Source organism: Semicossyphus pulcher, unplaced genomic scaffold, assembly GCF_022749685.1.
Source record: "Semicossyphus pulcher isolate SPU_LCO1_2020_fin unplaced genomic scaffold, fSemPul1.0.p SCAF_5, whole genome shotgun sequence".
NCBI classification, from domain to species: domain Eukaryota; kingdom Metazoa; phylum Chordata; class Actinopteri; order Labriformes; family Labridae; genus Semicossyphus; species Semicossyphus pulcher.
The window spans coordinates 2,042,501-2,064,636 of NW_027211726.1; the positions used below are offsets into that span (position 1 = coordinate 2,042,501).

General features: G+C 43.2%; 1 protein-coding gene across 2 annotated transcripts in view; it reads right to left on the minus strand.

Annotated features, from left to right (window-relative positions):
• The window catches only part of LOC138609534 (zinc fingers and homeoboxes protein 2-like), a 120,435-nt gene that overhangs the window by 71,219 nt on the left and 27,080 nt on the right, over positions 1–22,136 (minus strand). The window contains exons 1-2 of one of the 2 annotated variants that reach the window (XM_069682164.1): positions 15,413–15,495; positions 15,161–15,329 (exon numbers count right to left, since the gene is read on the minus strand). The gene's annotated coding sequence lies outside the window, so the exon portion shown is untranslated. Of the gene's footprint in view, positions 1–15,160; positions 15,330–15,412; positions 15,496–22,136 lie in introns of those variants that run through there. The other variant, XM_069682163.1, reaches the window with a different exon arrangement.

Sequence of the window (22,136 nt, forward strand, 5' to 3'; positions counted from 1 at the left end):
AGCAGAATACGGTCTCTCCTGGCTCCAAGAATTACAGAATAGTCTTTACAAGTCCACAAACCAATGGCTACGTCCACTGTCTTACAGTCTATTCCAATTTATGATCCAACATCAGTGTTGGACCTCACTAACACTCCTGTGGCGAATAGGAGTCCTTTACGTAGATATCAGTCCAAAGGCTGGTAAAGGCAACCAAGATAGCATATGCACATTTTTAGATTTAGAAAATCAGTAAAACATTTCTGCATATTTTATCAAAGAATAAGAAATCAATCGTACAAAGTTATTAGACATTCATTACCAGCTAAATTAAGAGTTTACGGACACATTTGGTTGGTATCAGAGAGGTATAAAGGTTCGATTTCAAGGTTACATGATACATCTGGAATACGCACAGCAACAATAAATATGTACATCAAACCGCTCAAAGGACCCAAACAAGTGAAGAGCGCTGCCAACAGTTGTGTAACAGCGTTCAGGGTGGGTTTCTGCCTCAGGCACACACACAAATACTTGGTCTAGGTCCGGCTGTTTCTGTTGATTCGACCCTTGAGGAGGATTTTTGTGGAAAATTCATGCAGCACAAATGCAAAATAGACTCTCAGAAATCAAGCTCACAAAGGGGGAATCAACAAGGATAATACTGTACAGATGGAGCCATGGTCCAAGCCCCACTTCTCTGCGCTCTTTGCACCGGTATTGTTCGAGCTCTGAGAGGAAAACTGTGCGGGCAGGAGGGGGTCGAGTTCAGGGTCGACCCAAACAAGCTCCAATCTTCAGATGATTATTGAACAGAAAATAAGCTGCTAAAACGGCTTTGAATGACAGACCAACGCAAGGTTCTCATATATAACTGATTAAAACCTACTAAAGAAATATGCTGCTGCTTTGATACGAGGCAGATTTTATAGCTGCCGTTTGTCTCTTTCTCTCTGTTACACCATCTCTGTCATCAGGGAATTGTTTGGAAAATCCTGCAGTACAAATAGATTGTTGGAGCATTTGTTTTAAATCACGGACTCTCTGTTCCTCCCATCCATTTTCTCCCCTCTCGCCATCCATCCCCGACATCCCGAGCCCTTCTCCGCCCTCAATCCCCGTCTCTCGTCTCTCAGAGGGACGTATCAGGTGTCACAAAGCCAAATTTAACTGTTCTAAAAGAGGCCTTTCTTGGACACTGCTTGGCGTTGAAATACAGACACAGAGGCAGAGTACTGTACAAACCAACTGTCTCCAGATGATATTTATAATGTTCACCCTTTTAGATTAGTTTTGCAAGTCATCAAACAAGATGAAGAAGTCAAGGATTCATCCTCTGAGGACCATGAACATCTCTATCAGATCACATGTTTCAGTCTGGACCAACTGTCATGTTGAGAACCACGATGCTAGCATGGCTCAGAACCATTTAGTGGAACTGAGTACAAAGAGTCCAGTGAGGCGCCACACAACAAGACCCGGTCAAGCTAAACAGGGTTCTAGTTCATACATATTCAAGGACTGGTTGGCCACAAGTACTCACAATCACATCAGCAGAGTTGTTTTGTACTCCAACACTTCTTGAAAGTACTTTAAGTTGAGAGCAGCTAATCGTCACGGCTGGCTTCACAGCTCTCTACGATGGAACTTTAATGAGCTACCGATATGAGAAAAACGACGTGTGGAAACACTTCTGTGAGGGAGAGGAACGAGATGTGAGGATGTTAATTATGTCCTGACGCTAGACACACCTGCGAGCTCCAGGCTCGTGAGAGACAAGAGACTTCCAGACACGTTCTACAAGTGTGATCACGCAGATTGGTGACAAACAGAGTGTTGTTCCACCAAGAGCTTCAATTCAGCAAGTCTCTCCACTCTGAACTGCTGAGAAAGAGTTTTCCTCTTAAGGAGGTGCAGAGACCTGTCTGAAGTCTGATTTATGTTCCTAGGCTTAATCTATGGCACAGGTACAGCGCAGGTACAAACTGCGTCTTACAGCAACCTGTACCACAGCTGAGACTGATTTGCTTGGTAGCTTGACAAACAAAACTATGGAGGATACTGTTGCCACTTGATGCTAGGTTGTTGCTACAGCTAGTTGGCTTTAGGCATTTTGCATCTCGATATCTTTGGGTTGCAATAATTTCAGGAAAAGTAACTGTTGCCCCAAATCCAGTACGATCTGCACAGTTTCAGTCGCCTATGAACACTATGAACTCGGAAAGGCGTTGCACAACGGCATCGAAAATATAACAAAACCAATCATTGTTTTGAGCGGCATAATTCAACAGTGGCGTGGACACAGAGGTATAAACGCCCTTTACGTAGGCTGTGCAGAAGTTTCTCTGCAGATTCAACCTAAAAGGATGTCGCCCCAAAATGTACCACAGTGAGGACGATGAAGTAGACGAATCCGCGAGCTCATGTTGTATTTGCTCTGGCAGATGGGTCTGGTCCCACACCCCTTCAAACTGAGTTCTGTCCAATCTCATCCAACTGGGCCAATCACAACCATCAGATGCAAGTGTGTTTAAACACTGTCAAGACATATTTGTAAACAACCAAGATGGCTGCCTCAAATGTGGAAATTCTGACTCTGCTATCGTGTCAGTATCTTTTGAATCGAACGGTAACTCACCTCGAGTACAAACGCTTTTAGGTCATGTCATGCCAAACAAATGTGTGTTATGTTGAACTAGAAGCTAAAAGAATTAAAGAACTAGCTACCTAGCCTAGCAGCCTCCCACCACGTCACACGGTTCGTTCCTCTGATTGGTTGTAGTGTCGAGAGGCATTTTGGTTTGTGTCAGCTGATAACAGCCAGTGGAAAAAGATTATCTGAGAGATTTCAGACGAACTCTATAAACTAGTCTGATGAAGCCGGGCTCAAAAAGAGGTTCAGTGGTGTTAAGCTCTTGTGACTCTGAAGCTCAAAGGATATGGCTCGCATCTTTTTCATACCTACGCTTTCTTCACTCACTTATTTTTTCTTCTTTATTTTGTCGCCCACTTATTTTAAGGATATTTCTCTTATCTCCCGCAGTGGTAATGAAAGTTCTGAAACTATAAATGGGCAAAATTGGGAAAAAAAGGAAAGCAGGAAATTAAATATTTGGGCCATAAAGTCTGTCTGTGTTCAGCAAAGCAGACAGGAAGCAGATTGTGCTTCTAACTGTGCTCTGGATTAATCAAAGAGGAAGGAGAAAAGAAGCCTCCAATTACATGGTGAGAAATAAGATCTCTTGCGACCGTATTAAAAGACCGTGTTTATCTTAAATCCTCAAATCTAGACAATAAAGACCTCTGCATGTGTTAAAAGTACCTGTAGGTATTCTCTAAATGCCTCCCTGCTGCTGCAGCCTCCCTCCGAGAGAGCAGCGAGGCTGCAGCTCGATCTGCAGTGGAAATGCAGGTTGGGGAATCCTCCATAATGTTTACTGAGTTTACCGACTTGGCTGACGGCTGTGTTTTCTTATCCTCTAACAGAGAGGGTGATTTGACTGATGCTCGTAACAGATTGCATCACAGCAGGAGACGAACTAAAACGGTTTACGCACCGCGGCTCTCCCTAAACTGTCTAACAGTGGCAGCGCTCCACCTTGTAAATTTGGAATAGTAATTTTAGAAATTTCCCAGCAGTCTATCTCCAATTGGCCTTCACTGGGAGTGCTGTTTGATATCAGTGAAGTATCGCAGCGTACCACCTCTGAGCAGCAGAAATATGATCTCAGCTCTGTGAAACCAAACACTCTCACTACACTCTTCAGGAAAACACCTGAGCCGCATTAAAATCTGTTTTATTCATAACCCAGTTACCACACCAAGGTTTCTCCTCCTCAGTCAGTCAGTGCTGCTAATGCCTTCAAATATCTTCATGCTTGTTTTTAAATGTGAACGCCGCCTGGAAATGTAAACCAGACTGACACCGCTGACATGACGGCGTTTCTGGAACACGATGATGCAAAGAGGCAGAAAAATCATGTGTGAAACACGAGAGAATCCCAGCTCTGTGGTTGTGTCAGCATAGAGCCATGTTAAGTCTCAATATATCACATGTTTATTTCATTAAATTCAGCACATAACTTCAACTATCAATACAAGTAAACCCACAACGTTTACGGTTTGAACTCTAATTATATTAGCTCACCTGAATCTCCTTTTATTCACACACATATTTCCCGCCTTCTCTCGATTGTTGACTCTCGAAAAAGACCCCAAAATATTAACAAAATAATCAATATTAATGTCGATATTTCTGTTTAAAGTTTATTCTAAACATCATTCCCCAAATCTCTCACTCTTCATTTCCTGTCACCTCTTTTATGTCGAGCAAAAACACTTCACTCTACTACTTTAATACTGGACATAAAGTTTGCTGTTTTAATCAAGGAGATGATTTAAGTAGGCTGTTTTATCCTCACACCATGATAAAGTCAGGGCCTGGTCAGAATGGTCCAACTTTTATCCCTTTGTTTTGTGCACACACTGCATTTCCCATAATGCAATTCTCCAGCGAACGTCCATGTTCTTCCCAAACTTTAGAAAGCTTCCTACAGAACTGCAGGAGACTTTATTGTACAGTTTCTGCAGGTTCAGTGGAGATTAGCTTCGAGTAATGTGATCTGATGAAACCAAGCCAAAGTCCTGCAGACTTCTGTTCCGTCGTTTACTGTCAGATTCAAACCAAATTTCAGCCACAGTCTCGTGTGATTTCTGACAAATGCATCTAAAAGTTGAACACTGTTGATCATTAGCAGGGAGGCTAAACGTGGGTCATTCTGCTGCTTTCTTCTGTTGCAATTAGCTTGTTTCCCTTCTCCATTCTGCACACATTTCCTTCAGCTGTAATTGGATTAGTTACCTTTAAAATCTCCATTTCTGCTGTCACTTAAGCCTTTAAAAACATCTCAAATCTGCTCCTTTCTAACCCCCTCCCCCAAAAAAGAAAATCAATTTGTTTTTTTTTATTTTGAAGGAATATCTCTTGAGTGGCACTTAGCAAAATTGAACAAATGCGTGGTGGGTGGGTGGGTGGGAGTTTGGGGAGGGAGCAGTGAGGCGGATCTACCTTCCAGAATAAACCAGTCGAACACTCATTACTCTGAAAACACTTGACTTCATCATGGCCTCAATTATGTGCTGCTGGATAAACTCCAGTAGTACTGAGCTGCTTTCGCCGGTCGGAGGGGGGCCGGTGTTAAAAATCCCAAAACTGTGTCTGGAAGAGAAGTGCTTCACTGCGGCTTAAATCCTGACCTCCTTAACATTCATTGACCAAGTCTCTGTGTGTCTCTGAGGCTGGGAGAGGCCCAGGAGGAGCCACTTCAAAGCTTCAGAGACACAAAGTTGATTGAAGGAAAAATATATATATATCTTTATGTCCGGAGAGTTACAATGGTAATTGTTAGATTCATTTATCTCCAGAGAAATACTTTAAAGCGTATTTCCTGTATATTTTAACCTTGGCTGCATTTTGACTTATTGTAGGGTCTTAATGGCTCATTCATGCCCAGTGACAGTTCTTGTTTTTACCACTGACAGGCTCAAAGTGTCTGAAAACATTTGATGTTGAAGAGAATTATGGTTTTTTAACCAAAAGCAGTTGTTAAAGTGCTCCCTTAAAAACTACCAAACCCCATTGACAAAAACAGTAATTTTTCCCTGCAGAAGGGAGTTGCTTGTCTACCGGTACTTCGACCAATTCATTTTTTTGTGTTATGTTGTGTCACACAAATATTGTGTTGGATCCAAACTAACCTTTCGAAACACCAAAGTCAAACAATCAAACTAACTAACTAACCAGCTGAGGCAGTGATGGAACAGTAACTCCAATGTCCTGCTATGTTAAATTACTGTTTTTGTCAATGGAGTCTGGTGGCTTTGAAGAAAGTGCTGTAATGGCCTTTTCTGCTTTAAAACAATCATCATAATCATTACAGAAAGGATCCCTACAAAGATGTACCTCATTGTTGAGGAGTAATTACCTTTGTTTAAACCAGAAATGGCTGAAATGTCGCTTTCTTCAAAGCCACCAGACTCCATTGACAAAAACAATAATTTTACCCTGCAGAAAAAAGGAGTTGCTTGTGTACAGATAACTAAAACAATTCATTTTTTTGTCACACAAACATAATGTTGGACCCAAACTAACCTTTTGAAACACCAAAATAAAACAATCAAACTAACTAACTAACCAGCTGAGGCAGTGGTAGGACAGTAACTCCCAATGTCCTGCTATGTTAAATGACTGTTTTTGTCAATGGAGGCTGGTGGCTTTGAAGAAAGTGCTGTAATGGCCTTTTCTGCTTAAAAAAATAATCAAAATCATTACAGAAAGGATCCCTACAAAGATATACCTCATTAGTGAGGAGTAATGACCTCTGGTGAAACCAGAAATTACAGAAACTTTGCTTTCTTCGTCATTTTACCTCGCAGAAAAAGGGAGTTGCTTATCTACAGCCCCTCGATCTGTAAGCTTGTTTATGACTTTGATGTTTTGAAAGTGTAGTTCAGAGCCAACCCAATATTTGTGTAACATTTAATAACACACAAAAAACTAAACGGTTAAGGCAGCGGTAAACGGGCAACTCTTTTCTGCAAGCTAAATGACTGTTTTTGTCAATGGAGTCTGGTGGATTTGGAGAGAGCGATGTAACAGCTGATTCTGGTTAAAACAATCATCTTCCTCTGTAACAAAAAGGTCTATCTCTGTAGGGATCCTTTCTGTAATATTGTGACACACTTAGAATAACAATCTGAGCCTGTCAGTGGAAACAACAAGAACTTTTAGTGGACGACCTTTGATCGGGCACATTTGCCCCTAAGGATTACATTGAAGCCATTACAGTCTCACGGCTGCTGGCTGAAGCAATCTACAGTTTAAAAAGTGTTTGTACCTGTTAGTCATTAAGACACAAAAATATGCAAAAAAACCCCAAAAAACAACAACACAAGAATGATCCTTTGAAACCTGAATTCCTGGATTGTTTCGTTAATTTCAATCTGAAAGTTTACTTGAAGTTACAGTCATGGCCGCAAAAACTGAATATCACCACAATTTTCCAGTTCTGCTGGTTATTTGCAGACTCCAAATGTAAATGAGCCCAGACGCAGTTCATCTGATTTGCATGATTTTGCTGTTTTGACATGTTGCACGTCTGGAGAACAATGGATCGCTGGAGAAAAGTGTTTTCTGCAGCTGAACTTTGAGGTTTCGTTGAAGAGAAGACACTTCTGGAACAGAAAGCGTGTATTTATCCCACATGAAGAAGGTTAAATGTGAGGAAACAGTAGTTTAACTGCCTGATGTTGTCTGCTCAACAAACAGATCTGAGGCTGAATAAGTTATGACGGATCAGAGGGAGATTTTTGGTGAAACTTCTGGAAATCTGTAAACTGATGATATTATTGCCTTTATTGGCCTGCTGTTTTTTCTTCTTTTAAAAACTTCCCTAAAATGCAAATGAATAACTTCATTTCACCGAATCCATCTTGTTTTACGTTGCTTTCCTTCCCCTCACAGAGCCGGGTCGCAGGAATCTAATTGTGTGAGTGACTGATGACACATTGAGGGAACAAAGAAGGTGAAACTCCACTGAGACTGCATGGTTAAGCACAGACATGCTGGAGTTATCCTGCAGTTCATCTTGAGAGGAGACATTCTGGTCTTCTTAACTTAATAATTAGCTTTGCAAGATGAATGCAGTTAGCCTCTGGCTGACGGGTTATAAAGTATTTAGTGAATGCTTCATACACCATCACCCAGAGGCTAACGTTAGCGAAGTGGAGCACCAAACTCTTACAGAACTTTAAACTCAGTCCTCAGTCGGCTGGATGCTTTCACTGGTGCACACTGTTCTTCACTGCTGCAGACACGACTGTAATTACAACACAGCTTCTATTCGATGGATTTTACGGATATTTTTACACCTAACAGTGTTAATGTGGAGGCGACACGTGTAGTTAACAAAGACACAGTTAGGGAGCGCATCAAACTCTGCACACCTGTGTCGAGGAGTGTTAGATTCTGACGACAAACAGAGACAATAATGACTCGATTACAAAGTCAGAACACCAATGACGAAGGGGAACGTCAGTGTTTTTAAAACATGGGCTAATTTTTGACTGATAAGTATAAAGCATTTACAGATTGCTCGAAAACATTTCTTCACCTGGCAGCAGAAAACAAACAAAAACGGCTGCAATGTAATCCTTTGGGGCAAATGCGCTCGATCAGTGATCGTCCACTAAAAGTTCTTGTTGTTGCCTCTGACAGGCTCAGATTGTTATTCTAAGCGTCTGACAACATTACAGAAAGGATCCCTGCAAAGGAATAGACTATTGTTGAGGAGCAATGTCCTGTTTTTAAACCAGAAATGGCCGTAACGTCGCTCTCTTCAAAGCCACCAGACTCCATTGACAAAAACAGTCATTTTACCTCACAGAAAACAGAAGACGCTGGTCTACTCCTGCCTTGATCTGTTAGCTTGTCTGTAACTTTGGTGTGTTGAATGTGTGGTTCAGAGCCAACACAATATTTGTGTCACACAAAATAACACACAGAAAACTAAACGGTTAAGGCAGCCTTAAACGGGCAACTCAAGAGTCCTGCAAGGTAAATTAGCGTTTTTGTCAATGGAGTTTGTTGGCGTTGAAGAGAGCGATGTTACGTCTGTTTGTGGTTTAAACAATCGTCTTCCTCTGTAACAAAAAGGTCTATCTCTGTAGGGATCCTTTCTGTCATGTTGTCGCACACTTAGAAGAACAATCTGAGCCTGTCAGTGAAACAACGAGAACTTTGAGTGGACGACCTTTGATCATCTGCCCTCGAGGATTTCTCCTCTGTGGTGTTGACCGATAGACTCTTCACCGGTTTTCAAATTCACTTTTGTTCAGTTGTGTTTGCTGCACGTTTATATAAAATCTTTGGATCTGTGCACAGATTCAGGATGACACATTTTTGAAGTCACACACAGTCATACAACACTTCACATGAGAGCGAAGAAAAAAAGAGAGGCAGCCTTTAAGATAAAACTTTACACTCCAGACCTCAAGAGGAAAATCACAAACAAGTGAATCACCACAACGAGAACGTCTCCTGCTACCAGCAGCCACTACAACAGCTTCTGCTCAGGTGTGTTTGTGCAGAAAAAGACAGAAAAACAGAGAAATGGAGCGTTGTTGTGGTGAAGTTCAGCAGCAGCGAGGCTTCAGTTTCATACTACAGCTCAGAGAGAGAGAGAGGGAGAGGGAGGCGAGCAGCAATCTGCCCGGACACACTGACTGCCCACACACACACACCTCCTCCTCCACAGGTGTGTGTGTGTGTGTGTGGATTTTTAGGGTGAGTCATTCTCTCCCACGTAGTCGATACCTCCACCAGCAGTTGTGGAGATCCCATCAGCCCTCACACGGCACCTGCACCGCTCCTCACACTCCCACCCTCAGGTTCAGATCCATCACTCGCTTCCTGTAACAACGAAACCGCCGCCGCCGCCACCGCTCACATTTAAGACGACAGCAGCAGCCGCAGCAGCATTTGGAGGCAACAGATGGCGGTTTTATTAACAACAGTGTGATCAGAGAGTGACACAACATTAGGGCATCACACTAATCGTGCTTTCTTTGTTTTATGATGAGACAAACAAGCAGAATTCAATCATTTCGATCTGCTGCTGCTGAAATGTTGTGATGTGCAGTTAAATATTTTGATTTTTCACATAATTAAGACTTTCACAAGTTAGCTGGAAGCCAGATCTGTGCAGCCATACATACGGTGAAACATCGCAGCGCTTATAAAGCAAAATATCTGCAAGCTTTCCAGGAAAAAAAGGAGGGAAGGGCCTTATCTTGTCTTAATACGCGCTCATTTCCTAAATGATTCTGGAGCTTTTTAATCAGGTTTCAAAGGCCCGAGGGTCATGAAGCTCGCTCAGCGTGAAAACAACTGAGGAGGTCTCTCAAGGCGAGGAGGAAGAGGAGAAAAACCCACCAAATTACCAGGTGCAGAGCCGTTTCTGCAACCCGAGCCATGTGCCATGTGGTGGATGCTTTTATTTGAGTTGCACCTTTGATGCAAATATTTTTAGCAGGGATGACCCGTGCGCAAACTGCACCCATCACCCTGGCAGTGTTAGCACGGTGCTCCGCCCCCCGAGCTTCACAGAGCCCATTCAATAAAGCAGAGGGGCCGTGAAAACAGACCTTCCCCAGCACCCAGTGGGGCTGGCAGCGGCCTGCAGGCTGGCTGCGGCCCAGGAAATCGCTGAAGAAGCTGACTGGACAGCCGCCAAGCGCTGGTGAATTTTGGCTGTGGTTGGTCAGGTTTGTGTGCTGCGAGCCCTCAGACTGGTGACTATGATTTGGTGCTGGTGCTGCACTGGAAACGTCTTATATTAAAGTTTCTGAAGGGTTCAGAGATGCACACAAACTAGATAAATATATTTTCTGCACTGCTTTGTTTGAGGAAGCATCAAGATCTCACACAGATTTAACCTCCCAGCAAATGATCGGCTACATACCTCTGTAGCTGCGTCAGCAGAGAATCAAACCATCAATGCAAATACTAACAAAAGAAGAAGGCCGGTCACAACAAAAACTTCTATCAGGGTGTCTACCAATCTAAATTAAGTGGGTCAGGTGTTTTGGAGAGGAGCAGACCTGTGGAAGATTCAGCTCCCAGTAAAACCTCGCGGGGACGAACACACTGGAGGAGTCCTTTCCTAAAAACGAGCTCACGTTGGAAGCAGTCTAAAATTAACTTCCTGGTCTACCTGCCTGTGGAGCGTAGCCAAAAACTGTTGACCAGCTATTTTTAACCATCAAATAATGTCGTTTAAAACAGTGCAGTTACTTAAAGCCCATCAACCGATCGATCCAAATGGGTAAATGGACTGTACTTACATGGCTCTTTCCTAGTCTTCCGACCACTCAAAGCGCTTCACATGTCGCATTCACACACTGATAACCCAAATCTCCAATCAGATCAATGCATTCATACCTGTTGGCTCTGCCTGCCCAAGGACACTTGGACATGTGCCTAATCAGTGGCTTCCTTTGTTTAGACGGAGACCTCTAACAAACCTTGTGAACACTGAGGACGTTAACCTTGTGCAATGATCACAGTGTGGTCAGCTTTGGGTCACATCAGGTGGGCAGTTACTCAGGTAACACGGACACCGGCCGCTGGAGGCTGCAGCCCAACACAGAGTACCTTTACCGTCTTACTTCTGCTGCAGACAAAACAATTTACATGTTCAAACAAAAGCCAGATCTGCCTTTGACTCTCTGGACTAAACATGTCGTGACCACAGTTTGTCTTTGTAGGTCTGTCCTGTCAGTCGTCAGCAGGCTTTCTGTCGGTCAGGTTCTGCTGTGAACATTTATCCATATAACAAATATTCAGAGCTGGACCTCCATGACGGCTCCAGATGTGGCTACACAAACTCACAGACCCTCTATTGTTGTTGTAAAGTCCCCCGAATGTGTGCTCTCGTCTAAACTACACAACCGTCCAGCGTAGCAGCGGCCTCAGCGGCAGCTCCGACTACAAAGTCGAGTGCCGCGGGGGCACCAGAGGCTGCGGACGCTGCTCGGTTAGACTGCATGAACCTGCTGAACTGAGCATGTTGGATCCAGCTGAGGAGGAACCACACTGTTTTACAACCAAACACACGCACACACATTTCTACCTGATTCAAAACACAGCTCAGATTCTCCTCTCTGCGGCGTCCCTCGTGGCTCCGGCTGCAGTTTAAAGCCTCTTTTCTTCTCCTCAAGTATCAGAGCTCCTTCTCTTAGCTCCGCTTGTCGGATCGTTTCACTCTTAAACCTGGTTTCGCTCCGGTTTCCCTCCAACCAGCTCGTCCTCCCTGCATCTTCACTTCTTACCTCGACGATCTGCAGAAAGCTGGACCTGTTTTGAATTTTGGAAATGAAATGTCACATCTTCCAAATCGTCCCTCTGACTTTTTCCTGAAACCACTTTCTGTTCACAAAGGTCTCCTGGCCTTTTCTCACTCATCTGAAAATCTCTCCTTCCTCCTTTTCTCCTCTTTACCTTCACGGTGTCGCTCCTCTTTCTCAGACTTTTTCAGCCTTTGCAGCCAAATTTCTAAATTCTGAAGCACAATTTATTTTCTCTTTAATTCAGCCTCGAGTTAAATGATATTAAATTACTGGAATCATTGAAATAACTGTTTTTAATTCAAATTAAACTTTTAAAACTGTTGAAAAAAGACAATTAATGACCAATTATTGCAGATTTTTTTGGTTTAAAACAGAAAAAAACGTGTTCATGGTTCAAAAACACAAACTGGGAAAAAAGACTGACTGAGTTCAGGACGAGTGAATTCCTCTGAAAACCTTGAGTTTTCTCTAAATAGTGTTTTTATCCTCTTTCTGCACTTCCTGACGAGCTGAAGGACACCGACGGAGACAAAAGAGCCCCAAACATGTGAGGCTGGGCTTCAATTCATTGTAAAGTTTTCTCCTCTTTGGAGACACGTCATTGTTTCCCGGGGCTCAGCTATCTCTGCTGAGAGCTGTTCATGCAAAACAGCGACAGTGTGAACAAAACATATCAGAATGTCGGCGGCCGATGCAACGCCGTCGCGTCCTGAAACTTGGAACGTCTGGGAGCAGGAAAAGGGTCGCTGCAGGACCTTGCTCACCACTGGAGCACGTCGCCGACGTGCACGAGCATGTGACCGACTCCTCGCTGCAGAACGAGGCTCTGATCAAACCTCCACCTTCACGGCCGTCACTCTTTAAATCTGCTTCCTGTTTGCTTCTCACAGTTTAATGGAGCTGCTTGTAGAAGACAGGATCTAAATAAAACCATGTGGAATAAAGACGAAGAGTCTCCCAGCAGGATGTCCTGTACTTGTATTTACACCAACGTTAACCTGACAAAGCTGTCGGATAATCTCACACATTTTATGGACTCAAACTTATACGTGTGATGTGTTTTCACGCGGAGCGGTTGGACGTTCTCCTGGTTCCATTTTTGACATGAGATCTCGGTTTAGTAACACCTCGTCTCCTGCTGTGTTTCTTCAAGCTGTTCAGGTCCGGCCGCAGCTTCAGGGTCTGCAAACTGTTTCTGCTACCGCTGATCTCTGACAAGTTGGCTGACGAACGTCGGCACACGATTCGTGGTTAAATCGAGACGCTTCTGGCTGCTAATATGCTAAATTTGCAACACTGTGCATGGCAGTTTAGAATCCCTTTAAATAGGTAGGAGAAAGTGGATGAAGCAGCACTGAAGGATGAATCACTGGGCCCAAAACTAAAACTATCATCGCTTGTTCCATGTCTTCCATCGACCATCCGAGCTCCAAACCCAAAGTCACAAGCATCACAAGCATCACACACAAAGGAGAGCAGAAAGTCCTCACACTTAACGAGCTGAAGCGTTTGCATTCTTCCTTGATAACTGTTGTGTTGTGGTCGGCAGATGATCTGCGCTAACAGACTGCCCGTGGAGCAACAAATGCGGAGCAGGTTCCCACATTAACAACTGCTTTTACGACTTCAGAAACATGTCTAACTTAAAAAAAAATTCCACATGTTTGTTGATCATTTAAATAATTTAGGACCGAAACCACAGAAAGACCCAAACTATCATCTGACGTCAGTTTCTGCTTGTTTAATCCGCTGCTTTGGTCTGTTTGCTGGCTCTCTTTAGAAACTCGAGGCACTTCTGGATCACAAGCAAGACTTTTTTTATACGTTGGAAAATGCACATTTACACTTCAGGCAGCTGCTGATGTGAGACCGCCGTTAACAATCCTGACGGGTTTTAAAAATGAAGTCTTTATAAAGACAAACTGGCAGATTTGCAACTACAGAGAGAAAGCAGAGAAAAGGTTCCACTGCGACCAAAACCGCAGGCTCACCTGTCCAACTTCACCCAAAGACAGGTGAGGATGAACCTGAAGCTGTGTCTCTATTCGACAGAGGACGAGTCACTCGTAGCGTGTGTAGACGCTCAGGCTGACATGAGACGGTCAGGTCTACGGAGGATTTCCTGTTAGCGTCACCAGCTGGTCCCGCCCTTACCCTTTGCGTCACCAAATGCTGCTCTTGTTGCCTAGCAACAGGTAGCTAGCCATCTTGTTTGAATTGGCGCTCACTGAATCTTGGGATACTTTGGACCATGAAGGATGCGACCAATGGATCCTTCATGGCCCGGGACGCATAAGTCTGCCACATCTTTGATGCTCCTGTGACGCTATCGGCCTTCATATACGTCCTTTGAAGGATGCAGCCCCTGAATGGGGACGCAGCTAAAGGCTCCTCCTGCGTACCCACACAAGCTTCACTCTCCTGAAGGGCTGCCATTACAATAAAAAAACACAACACAAAATCGGAGGGCAAATGTGGAAATCCAAGATGGCGTTTACCCATAATTCAATAGCTAAAGGAAAAAGGAGTTGGACATTTAAACAGTTTCTTATCAGTTAGTGTAAATCACAGACTGTTGGCCTGGTTTCAAAAGTTAAGCTAATGCAAAAGTGCCTTAAATCTGCATTAACTCTAATGACCAGCAGGGGGCGACTCCACTGGTTTCAAAAGGACTCTTCAAGATTCTATAGAAGTCTATGAGAAAATGCTCCTCCTCCTCTCCTGATGTATTCCCTCAGTAAACATGTTCCTGATGAGTTTATGGTCTCAGTCTCTAGTTTCAAGTCTTCTTCAGCACAGCATGATGTTCATTTAGTCACTGATGCTCCCATTGAGAGTCACACAGACCAGGAAGAGGGGAGGAGTTAGGGCGGGGCTACCTGTGATTGACAAGTCGCTACAACGATGGATAGAGAACAACCTCTCGTCCAAATATGGTCACTTCTGGTTCCACAAAAACAACATGGCGGTTTCCTCTACAGACACAGTTCTGGACATTAGTACCGTTTCATGTCATTATCCTGTGACGCTAAAGCTAGCTGATGGTTCGCTACATGCTAGCGAAGCATCTTCATCTCAACCGACTGCAGCAGCTAAAAGAAACCAGCATGTTGCATGTTTCTCGTTTACTTGATGAAAAGATCAAAACTGAGACGATTCTTCTGCAGACAAACAGGATGTTCTGATGCACATATTTCAAAATAAAAGCCCTCCCATTGCTTATGGGAACCCTCCCGGACACAGACAAAGCGTAAAGATAAAAGCTGCTACTCACTGCACTTCCTCAAAGGGGAGGGGCTTCAGTCAAGGGAGGAGGGGCTCGTCCAGAGGCTCCACCTCCTCCGCCTCCTCCAATCACTGCTGTGCGACCTCCTCGTTGTCTCGCTCCCTCTCTGCTGGACGATCCTCGGGCCAGCGGCACTCTGGGTAATCTCCTGTGGAATCTGAAAGCAGAGAGGGACGTTAGCGGAGGAGCGAGTGCGTGTGTGAAGGTGTGTGTGTGAAATCAAAGATAAATCGGACCTACTGTGAGTGTGTGTAGGTGGAGAGACGGATGCAGACAGCAGAGGTGTTGATGGTGATGTTTGTGTGCGGGTGTGTGTGTGTGTGTGCGGGTGTGTGTGTGTGTGTGTGTGTGTGTGTGTGTGAGCGTAAAGGAAGGAGTGGTGGAAACCAGTATGGGCCTTAAAAACTGCACCACCAAAACAACTTGGCCAAAAAAAAAGAGGCAGTAGTTACCCTGGCAACATGTGCCAAAACTGAGAGAGAGAGAGGAAGCGACAAAGAGAAAGAGACTGTGGGAGAGAGTGAGACAGACAGACAGAGAGAGACAGACAGACAGACAGAGAGAGAGAGAGACAGGATCAGCAGCAGAATGTCGCAGAAATCAGCACTGGCTGGTCGGGCGACATGATGACATTGCGATAAGTTTGTTTTTGCGATATTAATTGCGATATAAAAAAAATACAGGAAATGATACCAGATAAACGCAGCGTGTTTCCATGTAAATGATACTCGTATTATTTGGGACGTTTAAGTCTATTCTCGAAACAAAACCCTCTCCTACTTCTACCACACCTGGTGCAGCAGCCCCGATACCTGCATGAACAGGTAGAGAGCGTTCAGGTGGAGCGACACGTTAAAATGAATACATACATGTGGGCTGCAGGTGCGTTACCTGAGCGGTCGTCTACCATTTGTCACGGCAAACGGCGTGACCTGTAACAGTAACTTTTCCAACGAAAGCTCCGTCTCTTATTTCTGTCGGCACAAACAACCTCACGCAGTGTGTGCGCTGCAGGTGCTGCTGCGTGCGATATCACACGGACGTTTTCTGTGGATCAGGAGTGACACCAAGCAGCAGCACAACAGCCCGACTCACTGGCCACTAGATTAGACACGTACAGGCTTTTGCAGTGCTCAAAATGTGCTTTCAAATAATTTAGCCGCCATTTTTTAATTTAAATTAAAGATAATTAAAACCGTTAAAAACACTAAATAACGATTAGTGTCTGTTCGGCTAACAGATCAAATCTTGAGAATGAGTTGGTCAAAAAGAAGAAGGATTCTGTAATGGGATTAGATCAGGTAATCCGGGTTTGTTTTTATCTAAATCCTCCAGTGTGTGTTTAAACTTCTGAGTAGGATTGGGAAAACTTTGACCCGGAAGTCAGGATGATCCTGATCCCAGCAGAGGGACGATCCAGGCTGGACTTCAGGCACCAAATGAGATAAAACTTTTAAACTGGTCAAACAAAACATTTTTACCTTTTGCACCTGAATCGCTGTGTCTCTACAGAGACATGATGTCCATGAAATAATCACAAAATAGCATCAATATCGAACATAAAGAATTATATTTAAAGCAGCTGTGAGGAACAACACATGCTGTGGATCTGGCGCCCCCTGTGGACAAAGTGTGTGGTCGCATTTAGAGCTCTGGTACTCTGGATTTGTTCACCTCAAAAATCTGGATCAGGTTTATGTAATCCAGTTTTACTTTGAACAACAATACAAACAACAACCTTGTAACTTTGTAACTGTAACTTGTAATTTTGTTTCATTGTGTTCTTCCTGTCAGTAATTGTCCCGTCTTTCTCCGTTTTCAACTTCTTACGCGGCGTCTTTATTTTTGTCCGTCATTCAAGATCTAAACTGGCTTAATGCTAAATAAACAATCAAACAAAAAACCTGAATGTGATTGCATTTGTTGTGACAGTTTTTGACGGTTCACGATTGCACTGAAAATATAATTAGTTTAAGAATTAAGCATGACTGATGTATTTTTAATTAACATCTAAAAAAGGCTCTGGTACCCCTGCAGTTCTCCAAAGTACCTCCAGGGGTGATAGTACCCTCATTTAGGAAACACTTCTCTTGTGAAAAACTTCGGTGTGATTCTGGGCTCACGTGGAAACAAACACAAAGGTAGCACGTAATTCAAACATTGACCTTTTCTCCATTTACTACTTTAACTTTCTCAAACGGAAGCAGTGAGAAAGACTGAAACCGGAGGAAAACCCCCGCCACTTTCACAACAGGAAACACTTAAAATGCACTTCATTACGAACATGAAATGGTGTCCTGTTAAAATCATTTTACAGGAGACTTTTTACAACACTTGGATTCGGGTTGATGTAAAACCTGGAACTGATGCATCGCGAAGATATTCAGGTCAGTGATCAACATCTAAACACGAAGCTCCTTTAAGAGGGAATCACCAGCAGTGTTTTCCCCAGGATGTGATGAGTGCATGTGGTGCGTAGCGTAGGTGTGTGTGTGTATGTGTGTGTAGATGAGATCATCAGAGGACTGCAGAGAGAGAGCGAGAGAGAGAGAGAGAGCGAGAGAGAGAGAGAGTGCGAGAGAGAGAGAGAGAGAGAGAACAACAGGTCTTTTCCACAGAGTCTGGATCCCCCTCAGGACTGACCTCATCCTCCATCCATCACCAACCCGACACCAACCAGCTCCTCTGTGTGTGTGTGTGTGTGTGTGTGTGTGTGTGTGTGTGTGCGTGTACTCTCACAGTACTCCTGAGGCTAGAGCTGATCATCAGTACACTATTATAGATACAAACATACAGCGAGTATTTGTACTCTGCTAACGCTTCGCTCACATACAGGTTTTGAAGTAGTATCACAGGCTGTAGTGTAGCTGCGTGTGTGATGTCATTTACATACTCTGCTGTGATTGGACGGCTGTTTCCTGACATCAAAAACCTTAATTAAGAACAATTAGTACCAAATTGAAATCATTTTAATTAGAGGTTCCAAATTAACTGCTAAGAAGGATGCCAAATAAGCTGATCCAGTAAGATGTGCATTTACATCCATTTAGAGAAAATCACTTTGTTCTATATTTTCTGACTCCTGACAACGACTGAAGGACTGAACCCTTTAGGAGCGTGATTCAACTATATCGTAAACTGTGTATATTAGGGGTGGGAGTCACAGGGTCAGTTACGATGCGATGCGATACCCAATACATGATACGATGCGCGATACGCAATACGCAATATGCGATGCAATACGCGATAACATAAGCAATACAGAATGCGATACAATATTAAATCCGTGATACGATACGCAATACACGATATGCTGCATGATAAAATGCGCAATATGCAATATGATAAGCAATACGTGATATGATGCGTGATACGCAATAGGCGATGCAATACGCGATGCAATACGTGATACAATACGTAACGATACGCTATACGCAATGCTATATGCAATAAGATAAGCACTACGCAATACGATACGATACGATACGCTATACACGATATGCTGCACTATACGATGCACGATGCGCAATACGCAATGCTATATGCGATAAGATAAGCAATATGCAATACGATACGATACGCAATCCGTGATACGATACGCTATATACGATACGCTATACGCGATATGCTGCACGATGCGCAATACGCAATGCAATATGCAATGCTCTTCGCGTTAAGATATGCAATAAGATACATGAAATGTGATACAACAGGACATATGATACAGTTTGAAAGTGGTTGCCGCATCTGTTCTTTTCACCACTGTCATTATCCTTCTGTCTTTTGCTTCTTCTTCGGCCACTTTACTTCCGTCCACGTGACCCTCATTCATGTCATAAGCACCCCCGCGAGGAGTCACGAAACAGTAATTCTGTTTAGCGCCCCGTATATTTGTAAGTTAAAATATGGATAATTGTTTTGCACGAGTCAGGACGACGATATGTTGCCGTATTGATATTTTGTCCCACCCCTTCTGTGATTCATCAGACAGTCCAAACCTCTCCCGTCCATACGTCCAGCACTGTGTGATCCTGGTCTTGCAGGTCTTTTGCATCATATGTGAAGTCCAGCTGTGCTCTTTCTACACACCATTAATAAAGTGCTCGGCTCACAGTGATAAATCCTCTGTGCGTCCTGCTCGCCGACGCCTCAGATTAATGTGACGACAAAGGACGAGTCCTCCGTCGATTCTCCCGTCCATACCTCTGAGCAGACGAGTCTCTTTACATATATTTAGGCTGCAGCGCTCGTCTGGATGTTTAGCATATCTTAATTAGTGCTTACACAACATGCAAATGAGCCAGTTGGCCCTAATTAATCAGCTTTGTGTGTTTTCTTCTTAAGTGGCAGTACTGAGGGGGGATCTGTCTGTCTATCTGCCCGTCTGTCTATCTGCTGTTTTTTGTCCTAACCTGAATTTAATCAATTAGGTCAATTAAAGAAAGCATGGTTGTTAAGTGACAGTCAGCAGGATGGATGGATGATGCAGACAGAGCTGGTACCAACGGTTCATGTTTTCTAGTGACCACGTCTAAGCTCTGTATTTTAGCTTTGTTATCCTCAACAACCAGAACAGGAAAGAAACGTTGTAAACAATAAATGTGGGTTTTTTATTTAGACATCGCTCCGCCGGCCAAGCGTCCGTCTTTATCAACTTATTGAAGATGTAATATTTGATTGTGAGTCAGATCCTGAGCGGTCTTGCACCATGGAAGGCGATAAAGAAATTGTAAACTAGTTTCTTGTAATTTTTTTTGGCACAAAATCACATAATCATCGTAGATAACATCAGGACGCTCCCCTGCTGCCGCTGCACAAAGATGGACGCTGTTCTCTCGAGGAGGAGTGTGATGAAGAGACGGAGGACTGACCGGGCCTCTGCAACTTTTCTAACCCATATAAACAACAACATATAAATGTGGCCTTTTGTCCTGGTGTTGCCAAAGTCTCCACCTAGGACCACATGTTTGTTGTTTGTTTTCTAACGTTCTATAAAAAGGTTAAAGTTCGACACATTTCTCTTTTGTTTTGAACGCGTGGAGTCAGTCAGTGAAGGATGTGTGTGGATCTGAGTGATGGCGCAAACACAGACAAATGTGTTGGATAATGAATTTGTAATAAAATGTGAAAACATTTTAATAGTTTGGCATCGTTACACTCGGTCGATTGAAATCTTGGTGTTTTAAGGAAACAGCTACGAACAGTTTTAGTGCGTTTTGTTGTTTTGTTTGGCATTTTTGAATCTGTGTAAAAAGAATGCCACATATTTAGTATCATATTAAAGATTGGGCTGTGTTTGTTAAGATGAAAGCAACTTTTAATGGTCCTGTTTTTGTATTATGATTAAATAGAGCTGTTTGCTTGGATTGAGCAACAACATGTTCATTAAAGGGAGCTGCAGCAGCTGTCCAGAGCCGACGAGCGTTTCACCTCATGTCACCTCCACGCGTGTCAAACGTGCAGAAAGAAAAGATTCTTTCCAACCGGAGAGAAACCAGCGGATTAAACGTTTACTGGATTATAAGGAGCTAATAATTTCTAATTGAACGGATTATCAAAGGTTTACACCGCCACTCTTTAGCCGAGGAAAATTCCCTCCAACACAGCCTCTTTAGATTTAACTAATGGTTTCAGTTTGAAGTTTAAAATGTGACAGTTTGGTCATACATGAGGCTTTTCTATTCTGATAGGGCGATCGTATTTAAACACAGCTGCTGTTACAGCACACATCAGACAGAAGCAGGTAAGGAGACACATCTTTGTCCGGGGAGTCGGTGGAGACCAAACCAGAGCTAAAACTTGGAGTAAACACAACAGACTGAAAGCAACAAATTACAGTTTCTGAACACCAACACAGAGCTGGAAATAATGGCTATAAAGGCAGGTAGTGTCAAGTATCATCATCAATATAAACTATTAAAAAATCCTCTAATTATAAAAATATAAAATCTATAAATCAGGATATTCCACCACAAAAAGATATTTTGAAATAAACAAAATAAACTGAACAAAAACACTGATTCAAAATAAAGATGGACAGCTCCTGAAAAACGTTTCGTTTCAATGGTCGAGAATGAACATTAAATTAAAATCTATAATTAATAGAATAAATTAAAATACACTAATAAAGAACTGATAAAAACCACGTTACAAAGCGCTTAAAAAACAGAAGCCCAACAATAAAAAACTAAACATATGAATGTATGTTTTTCACACGTTGTTCCAGATCGTTAAATAGATCCATCGTTTTACCTCCCAATGTGTTTTACATTGTGGGGGAGGGGCGGTGAAAACACACAGCGCAGTGTGACATCAGATGTGAAGAAGTGGGAGAATCTGCTGCTTGTTTTTGTCTTAATGACAGCACATTACTGCAACTGTTTCTACACGCCACACGCAGAGAGACGAGCGGCTCAGAATTTATGAGCTCTGAGAGAGAGAGCGGAGAGAGACGCGCCGACTCCGACACTGCCCTGCTCAAGAGCACCTGGGCCGCATGGCCGCCTCCCAGTTTAACGTGGAGCCGAGGAGGTTTGGATCACAATCTGCAGCTACTGTCGTAAATCTGATTCTCACAGCATGTGACAACAGGAATTTTTTAACTGCTAATTATGGACAACATCTAATTTTACCATGAAAATACCACAAACACTTCCGACGACCGTCCTGCAGTTTGTGTGAAACCTCCATGAAAAAGGATTTTTTTGCATATTTTCATAGATATTGATTCATGAACTTTATGGTTTCCTCAGAGGAAGACGGAGCCGCCAGAACGTAAATAAATCAGTTTGCAACAGAAAATAACATAAATACATGTAGAGTACAAACAGCCTTAATAGACTCCAAATTACGTCCTGGTGTCTGTGGAAGTGATCCAGTTTCAGGCCAGGTGAAACAAATTAGAACACAATTAAATGTGCCGTATTCACTGCAAGTTAAAAATGTTTTAGGAGCTTACGTAGAC